General features: G+C 37.8%; 1 non-coding gene across 1 annotated transcript; it reads left to right on the top strand.

The window, feature by feature from the left end:
• The first annotated feature begins 13,621 nt into the window (after positions 1-13,621).
• TRNAY-AUA (transfer RNA tyrosine (anticodon AUA)) lies at positions 13,622-13,694 on the top strand. The gene has a single exon. It is a non-coding gene; the product is annotated as a tRNA-Tyr (tRNA).
• Positions 13,695-15,525: the final 1,831 nt, after the last annotated feature.

Genomic DNA, 15,525 nt, shown 5'->3' with positions numbered 1-15,525 from the left:
ACTTTATTCTTCTTCCTCCTAATATCACTCCTTCCATGTTCTGAAAAGAGTTCTTCACTAAGTTTTCCAAGTAGATGTTGAACAGGGTAGGTGATAAAGGGTATCTTTGCATTTTCATACGAACTTTCTTTAGGACCCCCATTAGTTTATTCCAATCCACTCTGTCAAAAGCCTTTTTTAGGTCTACAAATACAATACACTTCTATTATACAGTAATATTAAGAATAATAATCTGTCCTCAAAGTCTGAGTCTTTGCCTGTAGTCTGTTACTTTCTCAGCCTTGTGAAGATTTTTGAATAATACAATGCTTTCAAAAGTAATGCCCCTCCCCCTATTATATATTCAGCATGGCTCAAGGGTACCGCTGAACATAGTATAAGTAAAGCGACGAAAGGCAAAATAATGTCGATAATTCAAATAACGGATAAAATAAAACAGTTTATTCGTAGTCTAAATATCAATGTGCAATATTGAATTTCTAGATAGATTACGATTAAAGTGAATGTTTCTGCGAAACTCTGTTCACATACCACATTAAATAAAATTAGACTGTTAAGTAGTGCACCAGATTCTTCGGTTTGAGGTCCGGAATTCGAGCCTGTAGGCTATTGGCAATTCCATCACCCCCACTCCCCCGCATTGGTAAATTCCTGGACGGCTTTTGCAAAAAATAGAACGACCTTCAACATTCTTCTCAAGATGTTAACAATTTATGGGGCTAAATAACTTATCTTTGTGGCAGATTTAGTGTCTTTAAATTAAGTATGCACATTGTTTAACAATTCTTATATCTTCCTTAAGCAATTTAACTTTTTAAGGTGTAACGTTTTGCATTTTCAGACGTTTCCAACATTACATGGGATTCCTGCGACGTGGGCCAGCAAACGTATGGTCTCTAACAAAGACAATTATAGGCTACAGTCTTCTCTTATGTGGAATTTAATTCCAAGACACATATTACTCTTGTTGTCCTTATATTCCCCTTGTTCTTTTTGTCATCCTCTTGTTCTCCTTGTGATCGCATTCAGAAGTAGTTTTAGGTAAAGATATGAACCACCTGTCAATTGCTTTTACTGGTTAAAAGATTGTTTATACGTTAAAATAAATTAAAATTACTCCCACACATACACACACATAGGCCAATACTTCATTCGAACTTCATACAATTTAAATGTTCCGACGAAGAATATTTGTCAATTTTCTTTTTGGCATTTGGAGTGAATTGGAAGATTAACACAGATACCTCCATTATCTTACTTTTCATTTAGAGACCGTGTGTTTGGTTTATTTGTTTCTTATTCTACAAGGTATTAATGGAAAGTATAGTGATCTTGCAAAATTCCATTTCGAGATTCATATGGGAATGTACGTCTAAGGCATTCTTAATAGCTAAGTATTAGCTTAGTTCTTGGTAGGCAGTCTGTCTGTGTAAAGCGAATTATCCTCAGATATTTAACGGACCTTATACTCAGTGTCAGTGAGAATATATCAGTCATTTAAGTAGTAGTAGTAGCAGTAGCAGTAGCAGCAGCAGCAGCAGTAGTTTTATTTTGCCTGGCAGATTAAGGGTGTTTGAGAATAAGGTTCTTAGGAAAATATTTGGGGCTAAGAGGGATGAAGTTACAGGAGAATGGAGAAAGTTACATAATGCAGAGCTGCACGCATTGTATCCTTCACTTGACATAATTAGGAACATTAAATTAAGACGTTTGAGGTGGGCAGGGCATGTAGCACGTATGGGCGAATCTAGAAATGCATATAGAGTGTTAGTTGGGAGGCCGGAGGGAAAAAGACCTTTGGGGTGGCCGAGACGTAGATGGGAAGATAATATTAAAATGGATTTGAGGGATGTGGGATATGATGGTAAAGACTAGATTAATCTTGCACAGGATAGGGACCAAAGGAGGGCTTATGTGAGGGCGGCAGTGAACCTCCGGGGTCCTTAAAAGCCAGTAAGTAAGTAAGTAAGTAAGTAAGTACGTAAGTAAGTCAGTAAGTAAGTAAGGCAGAGTTAAAGCCATAAGAACTTTTCTTCCACTCAACCAGGTTTCAATAATAGACATGAAATATAAAATTATATGATAGAATATAAAACAGCACAAAAGAAGATACCTTAGAGATTAGATCAAATATAGTAGAAAATTACAAATAGTCAAGATCAGTTACATAATAAAAGGACAATATAAAATAAAGTAGAAAATTACATATAATCAAAATCAATTACATAACGTAAGGGGAATATATACAATTTATGAGACATAAACTGTTCGAGATAAATTCGACGATTAATTCACTTGAGATATAATATACAGTTAATATACTAATAGAAGAATACATGTGGGTTACAATGCATAAAAAGTTGAATCGCAAAAATGTACTATATAGCATGCAAATACAAACGATTAAGTAATATATCAAGATAATAAAAAAAAAGAAAAAAAAGGAAAGAGAGAGCAGAAAAAAATAATAAGTTGGTCATTTAAGATTATTTAGGAACTTTCGCAAGAGTCTAGTTCTGTTCAATAAAAACATTTCTAAGTAGAGTGTACTTAAAAGATTTTAGTGTACCGTAGTGAAAATGTGAGATTTTGGAAAAGAAAGAAATGTGTAAGAATGTAACCACAGTCTAATATATACAGCAGCGTTGTCAGACACAGCCTAAACGGAGCGGAGCGCTCCATTATAGCTCGTAGCGTGCTCCGGTGCTTCCACAGACATAAGCAAGTTCACGCTCCTACTGGACGTCTCTAGCACCACAACCGGTGTCGGAGCTTACAACTCTGACACTACTGATATATAGTCACGACGCTCAATACGTAGTAAATATGCATCCATAGATAGTTGCTAACCACTAGGATCGCTACTTTCGCCTCATTACAGACAATGCGAAATAGTACCTGCACAATCTATTGTTCCTAGTACCCTCATAAACTCAAGCTTCGTGACTGTCTATACTAGACTGTGATGTAACCATGGAAATGACAAGCCTTTACTTCATAAATTACTTCGTTATGTATCGGCCCTATAATGAGATGGTACGTGTCATTTAACGACAGTCATTTTCGAGTTATCGAATGTGGGAAATCCCGCCCAACTGAAATGTCTGGCAAATCAAATACTCAGAGGAATGACGCACTCACTAGCTATTAGATTGCTTCCGTTTTATTAGGAACGAGCCTCAAACTGAAGTATTTGTATGAGATGCACTCATAGGTTGCATTCATCGGGTGCAGAGCGCGGATCTATTAGCTTTCTTACGTACTTCACAAGTTTCTCTCTTTAGTAACTAATTAACCACCATTAAAGTTCTTAGTCGCCTACGCATCCTGCCAATACTCGCCTATAATTAGAATTTCGCACCGTTAGCCTAGTGAGTGGTACATCTGTTTTCCTTGCAGAGTCTCTAGTTCAAGCCCTGTTTATGAATTTATATATCTGCAATGCTTGGGAAAAGTGGTATAAGTCAGTTTCCACAAACATTTTTTATTAATTTATAATGTCTGTTATTATTCAGTTGAGAAGCTTTTATCATTCATTATTAGCACTACAGCCCATGAAGGGCCTGGGCTTCCTTAATCAGTAGAAACCATTCATCTCTATCTTGAGCCCGTTGTCTCCATCTCTTGCATTCGACTCTCCGCAGATCATCCTCCACATCCTGAAGCCACCTCAGCCATGGTCTTCCTCTCTTCCTTAATCCTCCTGGGTGTCCATATAATGCCCGTTTAGGTAGTCGGCCTTCTGGCATACGTTCAAGATGTCCCAACCATCTAAGTCTGCCTTTCTTAATGAAGGAAACTATAATTTATAAAACAGTTATATTACCGGCTGTTCTTTATGGTTGTGAAACTTGGACTCTCACTTTGAGAGAGGAACAGAGGTTAAGGGTGTTTGAGAATAAGGTGCTTAGGAAAATATTTGGGGCTAAGAGGGATGAAGTTACAGGAGAATGGAGAAAGTTATACAACACAGAAGTGCACTCATTTTATTCTTCACCTGACATAATTAGGAACATTAAATCCAGACGTTTGAGATGGGCAGGGCATGTAGCACGTATGGGCGAATCCAGAAATGCATATAGAGTGTTAGTTGGGAGGCCGAAGGGAAAAAGACCTTTGGGGAGGCCGAGACGTAGATGGGAGGATAATATTAAAATGGATTTGAGGGAGGTGAGATATTATGATAGAGACTGGATTGATCTTGCTCAGGATAGGGATCCATAGCGGGCTTATGTGAGGGCAGCAATGAACCTGCGGGTTCCTTAAAAGCCAGTAAGTAAGTAAGTAACTAAAGTAAGTTAGTTATAGATAACTTACGGAACATCTGCTCGCTTGGGAAAAGAGACATAAGTATTTCTCCCATTACAATAATTCATACAGAAGAAAATCAAATCGACATAAACCAGTGTGAAGACAGTTTTTTTTTCTTCTTTTGTAAAATTAACATTTTTGACTTGTGCCACTTTTCCCGAGCACTACAGATAGGTATATAATTTAATTCTTTTTCAGATTTTTTTTTAATTTTCTCACTACAGAATGTATTGTGCGTCGGCTTTCAACGGTATTAACTCGAGTTCGAAACCCAAGCGGATTAAAATAGTGTTTGTGATGGACAAAGAAGAGTTTTTTTTTTTCAATTTTTTTTATACACCGCTTTAACATTTATTTTACGGCCATATCACGTGTGTAGGTTCTTTGGATATATTAGTAGGCCGTTGTTACTATTGTTGAGTTCCATTTTCTGTTATCGTGTGTTACAGATGACTTGTGTTCACGTAACAGATTTTAGATTTTGATTAATATTTGCGATATTGGTGATTGAGGTGGTGGTGAATCATGATATGTAAATTTCCAATCCGGCATTTGCCTTTGTGATTGAAGGAATCCATGACAAATACCAATCACATTGGTCGGCCACGGCATTTTAACCCGAAACATCCTGAATGCAAGCCTCAAACGTTACCGTCTGAGCCAATTCGCTTCATTAGGAGGTTCCTAGTAGTAAATTTTCGCAGGGTAATCCTATTTCCCTTACCGACATTCCACCTTTGAACGTTGGCAACTTCTTCAAAGGCAAACAATGCTTCAACATTTCCATTTTACTAGTTTGCAGATTAGACGAAATTGTCAATCTTTAAACTTTCTTTATAAAATTATTAACAATAAGTTGGACTGTGTTCATTTATTTTATTATATAACATTATATGCACCTAAGCTTAAAGAAAAATTTCGAAATTTATTTTACATACCAAGGGCAAGTACTAAATCTCACAAAAATTCCCCAGTTTTCCAAATGTTACAGTTATACAATAAATTACATCCTCATCCGAATGTTAATATTTTCAATATGAATTTCTCTAGATACAGAATTATTTGTTATCATATTTTATAGAATATTGTTGTTAGTTAATTTGAAGCTACTTTCACACCTTATTTCAATTTCTCTCTCTTTTTTTTCTTTCTCTTTTTTCTATTTTGTTTCAGTTTTTAATAAGTATATGTTTCCTTTTCCTTGTTTATGTTTTATAAATTAGTTTATGCTCGACCATGCCGAAATGTAGTAATTATACACCTGGTAGTAGCCCTTTAATGCACCTCATTAAAGTACACCTATTCATTAAAGTTCAGGTGTTCAGCCAATGACAAGTCACCTTTGTACCGTTATAAAGCCGCAAGTATCGATTATTCTCGGGTATGCAATCGAAAGACAATTAGCGAAAAGTCACGGAGGCTGGAAATCCAATACTGTCGCAGAAGGTTATGTTCTGTTACTATAATAATTAGCGCTAATTGTAAATAATATTCGCATAAATTCAATTTGTCATCTCGTTTTTCAATTCTAAATCAATTTCCAGGTTATATCAGACTAATGTTCATCTTATTCCCTATCAAGGTCAATGATATTCGGCCTCGGAAAAAATCAATACTTTCGCGTCTGCGCACATCTCACAATTCAGGTCAGTTCCGCTCTTCACTTACATAACCATAACATGAATACTTATGAATAATTTCAAGTTAGAAATATGGTCGAGCATAAAAAGTCGTATGAAACTTGCCTATAATGGTAATTAAGACGCTCGCATGAAAATTATGAATGTCGCTTGCGCTCGTTTCATAAACAAACATACTTGCGTCTTAATTACTAACATTATAGGCTCGTTGCATAATGTACTATTGTCAGTCTTGAACATTGTAATTGGGCTTTGGCTGTTATGTTCAATAACAAATAAATAAATAAATTAATTAATAATTAAATAACTAACTAACTAAATAAATAGATAAATAAATAAATCAAATAAATAAGTAAATAAATAAGTAAGTAAATAAGTAAATAAATAAATAAATAAATATACTGTGAACATAACAATTAGAAAGTAACAGCCAGTGGCGTAGCATGAAATTTTGAGCAGGGGAAGCTAACTCAAGTTGTCTTTCATGCAATATGAGAAAACGTATTACAAAGATACAGTCTTAAAATAAATAGTAGTCAATTTCAAGTCAGCAGTCGAAGATTGGTTGGAACATCGTAAGTAACACCAATAAGGCATGACCTCAAATGATATTAATAAAATATGATTTCACGGTTTACACATATCTCTTAACAAATAGACACGTATACGTATAACATTAGCTCACTCCCTGTCATACTTAGAGAAATCACAATATTAGTATCATTACGTAACTATGCGTCTGTCTTTTGGTTGTGTCCTTCATTGACAGCAAGGGAGTCGGTCATTTGTTTTTTAAATCACACTTTTGTTCGTAAGTCGGTCTTGATAATACAATTATCCTAAAAAAATTCAAGTAAATTAGTGTCAGGAACTGCTATTTCGCTCATTATTTATTATATCAGCCAAATGCACACTAACACTTCAACTGAACACAACTGACGAAAAGGGATAACTCGGAAACTACTTATTTTAAATGTTAAAGCTAGCTTCGCTAATATGTTTTCGCGGGATATCAGCCGAGTTAAGATTTTGGAATGCTCCAAGCTTTCGACTGCTATCTCTGCAGCCATCTTCAGGGAAGTGATGTCCGAACAGAAAGTCGAAAGGTTATATAGATGTTAGGCTGTCTCAGGTGAAACGGGATTGGTTGGCGGATCGGCCAATCCGGGGCCGGGAATTGTCATCGCTCGTAAGCTCCGCCCCTCCCGGGATTCCTGCGTGAAGTTTGGCGGGCGGCGAGCCCTGTTCCGCCGGTTGGAATCGGTTGCCGTCCTCGGTCCGTGATCTTCATGACCTTGATTGTAAGAGGGCCTGAGTTGGTCTAAGGCCGGTGTCCATGCCTGACTGAGCTGGAGTCCACTGTCTCTGTTAAAGTTGTTTTTCTCCAGCTTGATCTCTATGGCCTCCTTGATTGTACGATCCCAGTAGTGGCTTGATTTGTTAATGACCTTGGTGTGGTCAAACAGTATTTTATGCTCCTTTTCTATGCTGTGTTGCGCCACTGCAGATTTTTCCGGGTAATACAGCCTCAGGTTCCTCTTATGTTCTTTGATTCTGTCTTCTATTGTGCGGCCAGTCTGCCCTATGTATACTTCGCCACACTCGCATGGAATCTTGTAAATCCCTGGAGTCCTTAAGCCCTGACTGTCTTTAACCTGACGTAGATGACTCCGGATTTTGCTCTGTGGTTTATGGATGGTTTTGATATTTACCTTCTGGAGGATTCTGCTTATTTTGTGTGACACGCTACCGCAGAATGGAATGAAAGCTTTCTTTGTCGGTTCTTGCTTGCCGTCTAAGTTTATTGTGTTACATCTCGTGGTAACTTGTTTGAGGGCTTTGTTGATGTCTCTCCGGCTGTAGTTGTTTTGTTGTAGTGTTCTACGAAGATGGTCCATTTCTGCAGGCAAGTTGTTGATATCGGAAATGACTATGGCGCGATGTAGTAGACTAGTCAGGACGGACTTCTTCTGCGAAGGGTGGTGGAGGCTGAGTGCATTCAGGTACAGATCTGTGTGCGTCGGCTTTCTATACACGCCATGTCCGAGAGTACCATCTGCTTTCCTGTGTATGTGGATATCCAGGAACGGCAGTGAGCCCTCTGACTCCACCTCCATGGTGAACTGGATATTCGCGTGGATGCTGTTGAGATGTTGTAGGAACTCTTGTAGCTTGTCTTGTCCGTGCGGCCAGACCACGAAGGTGTCGTCTACGTAGCGGAAGAAGTGGCTCGGCTTGTGTGTGGCTGAGTCTAGGGCCTGGTGTTCGAAGTGTTGCATGTAAAAGTTAGCAATAGCAGGTGACAGCGGGGAGCCCATTGCCACGCCGTCGGTTTGTTCGTAGAACTCACTGTTATACGTGAAGTAAGTAGTAGTCAAGGCCAGTCGGAAGAGTTGTAGAATATCATCCGGGAATTGTTCCGCTACCAGTTCAAGAGCCTCTTTTATCGGAACCTTTGTGAAGAGTGAAATTACATCGAAGCTCACTAGTAGATCTGATGGGACCACTCTGATGTTATCCAGAATTCTAACAAATTCTGTAGAGTTTTTCACATGATGTTCACACGTTCCAATCAGGGGTTGGAGCATGTTGGTTAGATGCTTGGCCAGGTGGTATGTGGGCGACCCGATGGTGCTAACAATGGGTCGTAATGGTAGCCCTTGTTTGTGGATCTTGGGGAGCCCGTAAATCCGAGGTGGTGTGGCCGAGTGTGGTAGTAGAACTTTTATAACCTCGGCAGGCAGCGAGGAAGATTTCAGCAGCGTGGTGGTTCTTCTTATGATCCTGTTAGTGGGATCACGTGTCAGTTTCTTGTAGGTCGTGTCTGCTAGTAGTTCAACAATTTTCTGGTGGTACGTTGAAGAGTCCAACACCACCGTAGCGTTTCCTTTGTCGGCCTGGAGAACGACTATACTCTCATCTTCACGTAGCTCCCGGAGCGCTAGTCGTTCATTCCTCGTGATATTGGGTTTGGGTGGTCTGGCTGTGTTGATTATTCGGCAGACATCTCTTCTCACTTCTTCAGATATTCCAGGAGGAAGAGAGGAGATAGCTTGCTCCACTCCACTGATAATGTCCTTGACTGGATATTTTCTTGGAGCTGGAACGAAATTTAGGCCCTTGGCTAGTACCGATATGGTGTCTTCGTCCAATGTTTTGCTTGATACATTAATGAAAGGGATGGAAAATCTGCGGGGTGGATTACACAGAAGAAACCGTCTGCTTGGAAGCTGGTGTGTGCAGGCTTCTTGTTTACTGCTGCATCACAAATCATCCTGAGCGCCGCATCACAATATTTAACGCGTAAATATAAATTCTATTAAAATTAATAAATAATTTTCTCCATAAACTGCAGGTTTATTATGAAATTATTATTAACTGGGGAAGCTAAGCTTTTTAGCTTACATTGACGCTACGCCACTGGTAACAGCCAGTTGCAGTATTTATTTGTATCGAAATTAGAAACAAAGTTGGAAAAAGAAAATTCAACGTGGCAACTAGACATCACAAAACTCCAGTAGCATTATGTAGACTAGTAATGAGAGGAAAAGGAAGTAAGGAGCCCTGGGCTGTAGTCACGGCATCATTGAAGAAAAAATAAAGTCAGTTGTGAATATCTTCCTTGATAGCCTAGATTTGATGGTGATGGTTGCATGAGCCGGGTTGAACTACATTGCATTATTATGTCTCGTTTGGTTACAACATATTGTACTATATTGTCGCATCCAGAGAGCACCGAGTGGTGGCGAGAAACATCATGTCCCCCTCAGATTTCAGTCTGGTTTTATGATTGGCTCGAATACTACAATTCACCACCATATAATAGCACTGGAATGTCTAGGGTGTTGTACAATTGTATTCACCTACTTTTTCCAATTTATTGCTTTTGAAGATATTAACGAGTCTCTATATTTTTAAAAACTTAGAAAATTTACTATCAATATCTTTTTTTATTTTTATATGAAACTAAACTTTCTAGACAGTTAAAAGTATTTAATAGCCCGATAATTTTGTTGAGAATTATTATTTTGCTTGTTTTTCGAATTTACCTCGAAATGCCACCAACTTAAATTTTACTGTTGACATTAACAAACTACGCTCTTTTAAAACATTTTACTTGCAATCTGTAAACTATCTTCTGAACCTGTTTTCATAAACCGACCATTTGCGAATAGTATACAGTGGTTGAAATTTTCTTCGCTCTGGTAATCTGAATTCGTCTTTTACTCAGTTATCTCCATTTGTTTAGAATATCGCCCATGTAAATGTTGAATAATATAAGCAAGAAACGAACAACTATGCTGAACTCATTTTTTAATATCTTCTTCTTGTGAGAGTTTAGTAGAGTAAGGGAGGGGATTGTCGGATAGGTCTGGTAAAGTCGGGTAATCTCGGATAACATATTTCTTTTCCATCGAATGGTGCAATCTGATGTGAAAATAATGCATTACGTTCTCTACAAGTAGACGAACATCTGCATGAATAGCCATTACTGTTGAGTGCTTCACTGTGTGTGAATAGCGTGTTTTCAACGTTTCTGCAAAAAAAAAAAAAAACTTTTTGAGGGTAAGTAATGTGATTTATTCGTTACAAGTTATTCTTATATGTACACAACATGGTATGCACTGTTTGATATACCATAGATAAGGATTCTTAATTCTCTAATTACAGAAATGCTATCGACAACATGTTTTATGCAGCTGGCTTGTTTTACTGTTTGTGAAGAGTCGGCCAATGTCGGATACTAGCTGAGCGCAATGTCGGATACTAGCCGAGGGCATTGTCGGCTGTCTTTCAATGCTGCTCGCTACATAAAAGCTGCCTTAAACCCATTTATATGTTTTCTATAACAAACCACTACATTTTTACTCATGGGTATTTTTAATTAATGTAAGTAATTAAATTTTTCTAATTAATCGAATATTATGAAGTAACGAATTGTTTCTTCTAATGATATTTTTAGATGCCTAAAGTAAAAGAAAAAAGAGATTCAGTCTAAAAAAATGGAAGTCTGATGATATGGTAAATGCCATTGTCGCAGTACGGGAGAAAATAATGGGCTATCTTGCTGCTTCCAAAAGATTCAATGTACCTCGATCAACATTATTTGATTATGTACGGTCCAACTCTGAGCCCACCAAAGCCGTTAAATCGAAACTTGGACGAAAACCAATACTCCCAGCTTCACTTGAAGAGAAGCTAGTTGACTATGTGTTAATGATGGAGAGAAAATATTTTGGATGAACCAGAAATGATGTTAAAAGGCTTGCATATCAGTTGGCTAAACAGAACACTATTGTAATAGTTTCTGATATGCAATATATTATTTTAAATGCATTATCATACTTCCTACATAATAATGTCTAATGTATCCGACATTAGCTTCCCATTCTGTCAGTGATGATATTATTTCTGTTTTCTCTTTGCAAGTTATACAGCAAATACATATTATTTAAATTACCTAATACTTTACAATCTGCAGGAACCCCAAGAGGTTATTATAATACTAAGTAATTCCAGTTCTAACTTTTTTCAATTACCTTTATTTTGAAACATCAAAATGGTATCCGACAATACCCTCCTTTACTCTATTAATTTTATTGCTATTTTGTTTTCTGTGAAAATATCTACTATTGCTTATATAATAATTCCATGTCTTCAAACAGCATTTGCCTATCTAAGTTTCAAAGGCTTTTTCGAAATCTATAACAACAGATGTGTTTCTAGGTTATATTCTCCATTTCCTTTTTGATAACATTGTGGAGTGAACGTTGCATCAGTGCAATATCGGTCTTTTTTGAGCCATTTTATGTTACAGAAGGAATACTTACTTACTTACAAATGGCTTTTAAGGAACCCGTAGGTTCATTACCACCCTCACATAAGCCAGCTATCGATCCCTATCATGTGCAAGATTAATCCAGTTATTGTGTGGATTCGTAACAAGTTGATTTTTTACGGTGATGGATTGTTAGTCCTTCGCCCAACCCCCAAGATGGAGGACCACCCCTATCGGCTGTCCACGAATACCTGTACATTTACATATTGTTTACATAACTTTCTAACACTGTCGCTGTGCCATTATCAATGTACGAAAGTTAAGCTAGAGTAATGACAGAAAGCGATTTAAGTAAAACTCTAGCAGGGATGAAGTTTATAAGTACTCTAGGGCTTATACACGTAGACAGATAGAAAAACACTGAATTATGAAAGGAGCTCGATGCGGAATTATCGCTGGACAAGCTAAAAAAACAGTGGGAGATGATGTAAACATCTGGGAACAATGCCGGACAGTGGGTTACCAGCTTCAGAAGTTATTTAGATTAATGAGAAATCGAGATACTGGAAGACCAAGAAGGATTATGGCAAAGAACAACTTCGAAAAGAACATAATCCTTGAATTGAAAAAGAAGATGAAGAACTGTGCATAACCAAGCGTATGTAGGCCTATATGGCAAGAAATCACAATTTTAGTTCAGAGTAACGTAAATACTTCAGTCTTGTTATTCAAGCCTGTTAAAGTATTATTGTAGTCTAGGAATGCATCTGTGATGAGAGTGTACAGCTGATGTTATTATGTAAGATGTCAAGAGTTGCCTGATGGTATAGACTTCGTCCGACAAATATTCCAGAGCGTAACATCGTTTTTGCGACCGCTCACTGTTACCCGATGCCTTGAAAAGTGAATGTAACTCTGGGAATTTTAAATAGAGAAAAGCGATCTTACTTTCGAAGATCGTTTCTGAAAATATCTAAGGTTATTTGCTTGCCCCAGGGGTGGTTTGGAACTGTGAAGGTCGTGCGTTTATTTTCTCCCATACATTTCGTTCAGTTATTTAAAGCATTCCTGGCCTAAAGGGGTATTCCATTTGCTTTATGTGCTAGGAACGCATTTAGAAAGTATGTGTTCACACTTAGTGCTCTAAGGTAAATGACTTATAATATAAACATGTAAATGTCTTATGCCTTCAGTTGTTAAGAAAGCGTCGTTCTACAGCACTGCTATTTTCAACTTCTGATCTAGTGATCGGAAATATATACTGTATAATTTAATTTTTTAAATATATCCTATGATTCTTAATCGGAAGTTAATATTACATACTTCGATTAAAATATTTATTTGTTGGAAATAATATTATAGATTTATTAGTTTCTCCTACAGAATAATATCTGTAATATTGACAATTAATATTTGAGGAGAAAAATTCGCTCCGGCGCCGGGATCGAACCCGGGTCCTTGGTTCTACGTACCAAGCGCTCTGACCACTGAGCTACGCCGAATTCAGTCCACAGCGCCGGACCGAATCCTCCTCCTTCAATGTTTCCCCTATGTGGCCTGACGCCAAGTTAGGCATATATGTTGACGTATATGTCCAATGTCAACTGCCATTATATTAGGAGCGCACTCAGTTGAGTGACTTGACAGATATTATTCTGTAGGACAAATTAATAAATCTATACTATTCTCATAGCTGCAGTGTATATGTCTGTACATATTACTGTGCTCTTAACTGCGGAATCCTGGCCAAACAAGTCACTCAACTGAATGCGCTCCTAATATAATGGCAGTTGACATTGGACATATACGTCAACATATATGCCTAACTTGGCGTCAGGCCACATAGGGAAACATTGAAGGAAGAGGAGTCGGTCCGGTGCTGTGGATTGAATTCGGCGTAGCTCAGTGGTCAGAGCGCTTGGTACATAGAACCAAGGACCCGGGTTCGATCCCCGGCGCCGGAGCGAATTTTTCTCCTCAAATATTAATTGGAAATAATGATTTTTATTCCTTTTTATGTAAAGCATAATGAAATTATTAAAAGGATGTCCCGCACCTTGGCATCGTGATCTAAGACATCATACCTGGATCCGCGTTATATAGTGAGCACTGATTCGAGCCCACATGGAGGAAGCCTTTTTCTCATGAAATTTCGGCCAATGTATGGAACCGGTGCTCATCCAGCATCGTGAAAAACTTGGGGACCTACGATAGGTAGCGAAATTCGATTTCGAAAACCAACTATTACGGATGGTGGAATAATCGTAGTTGGATGATCGTTCACCTCTAGCGAAGTATGTGGATATGAGGCCAACAGTCGACTGGTTGGCCTTGAACTTTCATGGGGTGTCCCGCCACATACTACTTTCCGGTTTGGTTCAGTTACATTGATAATTCTAATCTTATTTCCTGATAGCCTAATGTCAGGCTGGTCACATAGTCAAGAAACCCGTAAATTGCTAACGTCTGTTGTCGCGTTCTTTCAAAGCTTCCACGAGGAATGGCCGTACCCCTGGGTCGACTTACGACAATGTCGTACTTACAGATGGCATACGGACACTCGCTGATCACTTCTTCATACTGAAGAAAATTACACACGGTGGATTCAGTACGTAGGACTACTGGTAAGGAGCAGGGAGGTCTTGGAGTCCATCCAAGGATTTGTCTCACCTCCATTACTTGTCTTTGGAACTTGTCCAGCTTCCTACAAAATGAGGGTTCTTTTTCCTATGGAAATATAATATAAAAGTACTGATAACTAAATTATATGAAGCTTCTCGACTATGAAATCAAAGTCTATCTTCTAGCTTAATTACAGACTATCGTAGTAATGGACTAAAAACAACAAAATTATGTGCTTTGTTTAAATTAATGAAAACATGCATTGGTGGATAGACAATACAGATGGATAGGTTGATGGATGGACCAGACGACAGATAGATAGAAAGATGAATAGATAGATAAATGGCATAGACAAATGAATATATAGACAGGTAAGTAGGTAGGTTGATGAAAGAATAGATGCAAGAGAGCTGGATGGATGGCTGGATGGATAGGTAGATAGATAATTGATAGATGAATGGTTGAATATGTAGGAAATAAGTAGGTGTGGGTGGATGGGTTAATGAATGAATGAATTGAATAATTAATATGCGGGTAGCTGGTTAGGTAGATTGGTAGAATGAATAAATATGTACATAGGTAGGTAGGTATATAAATAGGTGGATGGATGGTGAATGAATGAATATGTAGGTAGATGTGGATGACTGGATATGTAGGCAAATGGTTAGACAGATGAGTGGATGAATGAATATGAAGGTAGATACATAGGTAGATGGGTGGATGAATGGATATGTACGCAGAGGGATAGCTAGATGGCTAGGTGAGTAAAAATGTACGTAGGTAGGAATGTAAATAGATAGATAAAATGAATGAATGAATGAATGAATGAATGAATGAATGAATAGATAAATGAATGAATTAATATGTAGGTGGATAGCATGTAGTTGGGTACGTAGGTAGGAAGAAAGATGGATGAAAAAATATGTAGGTAGATTGACAGGTAGATGGATGAATTATATTATGTACTTAGACAGGTGAATGGATGAATGAATATGTACCTATATAGGTAGGTAGTCGGGTGAATGAATAAAAATGTAGGTACATAGGTAGATGTACGGATTGGTAAATTAATAGGTGGGCTGAATGAATATGTAGGTAAATGAGTGGAAGAATGAATATATATGTACATAGATAGATGGATATGTGAATGAATATGTAGTTGATGCGTGAAAT

This window comes from Periplaneta americana, chromosome 4 (genome assembly GCF_040183065.1).
Source record: "Periplaneta americana isolate PAMFEO1 chromosome 4, P.americana_PAMFEO1_priV1, whole genome shotgun sequence".
NCBI classification, from domain to species: Eukaryota; Metazoa; Arthropoda; class Insecta; order Blattodea; family Blattidae; genus Periplaneta; species Periplaneta americana.
Note: the sequence above shows the minus strand (reverse complement) of the source record. Positions and strands in the feature narration are given on the sequence as shown.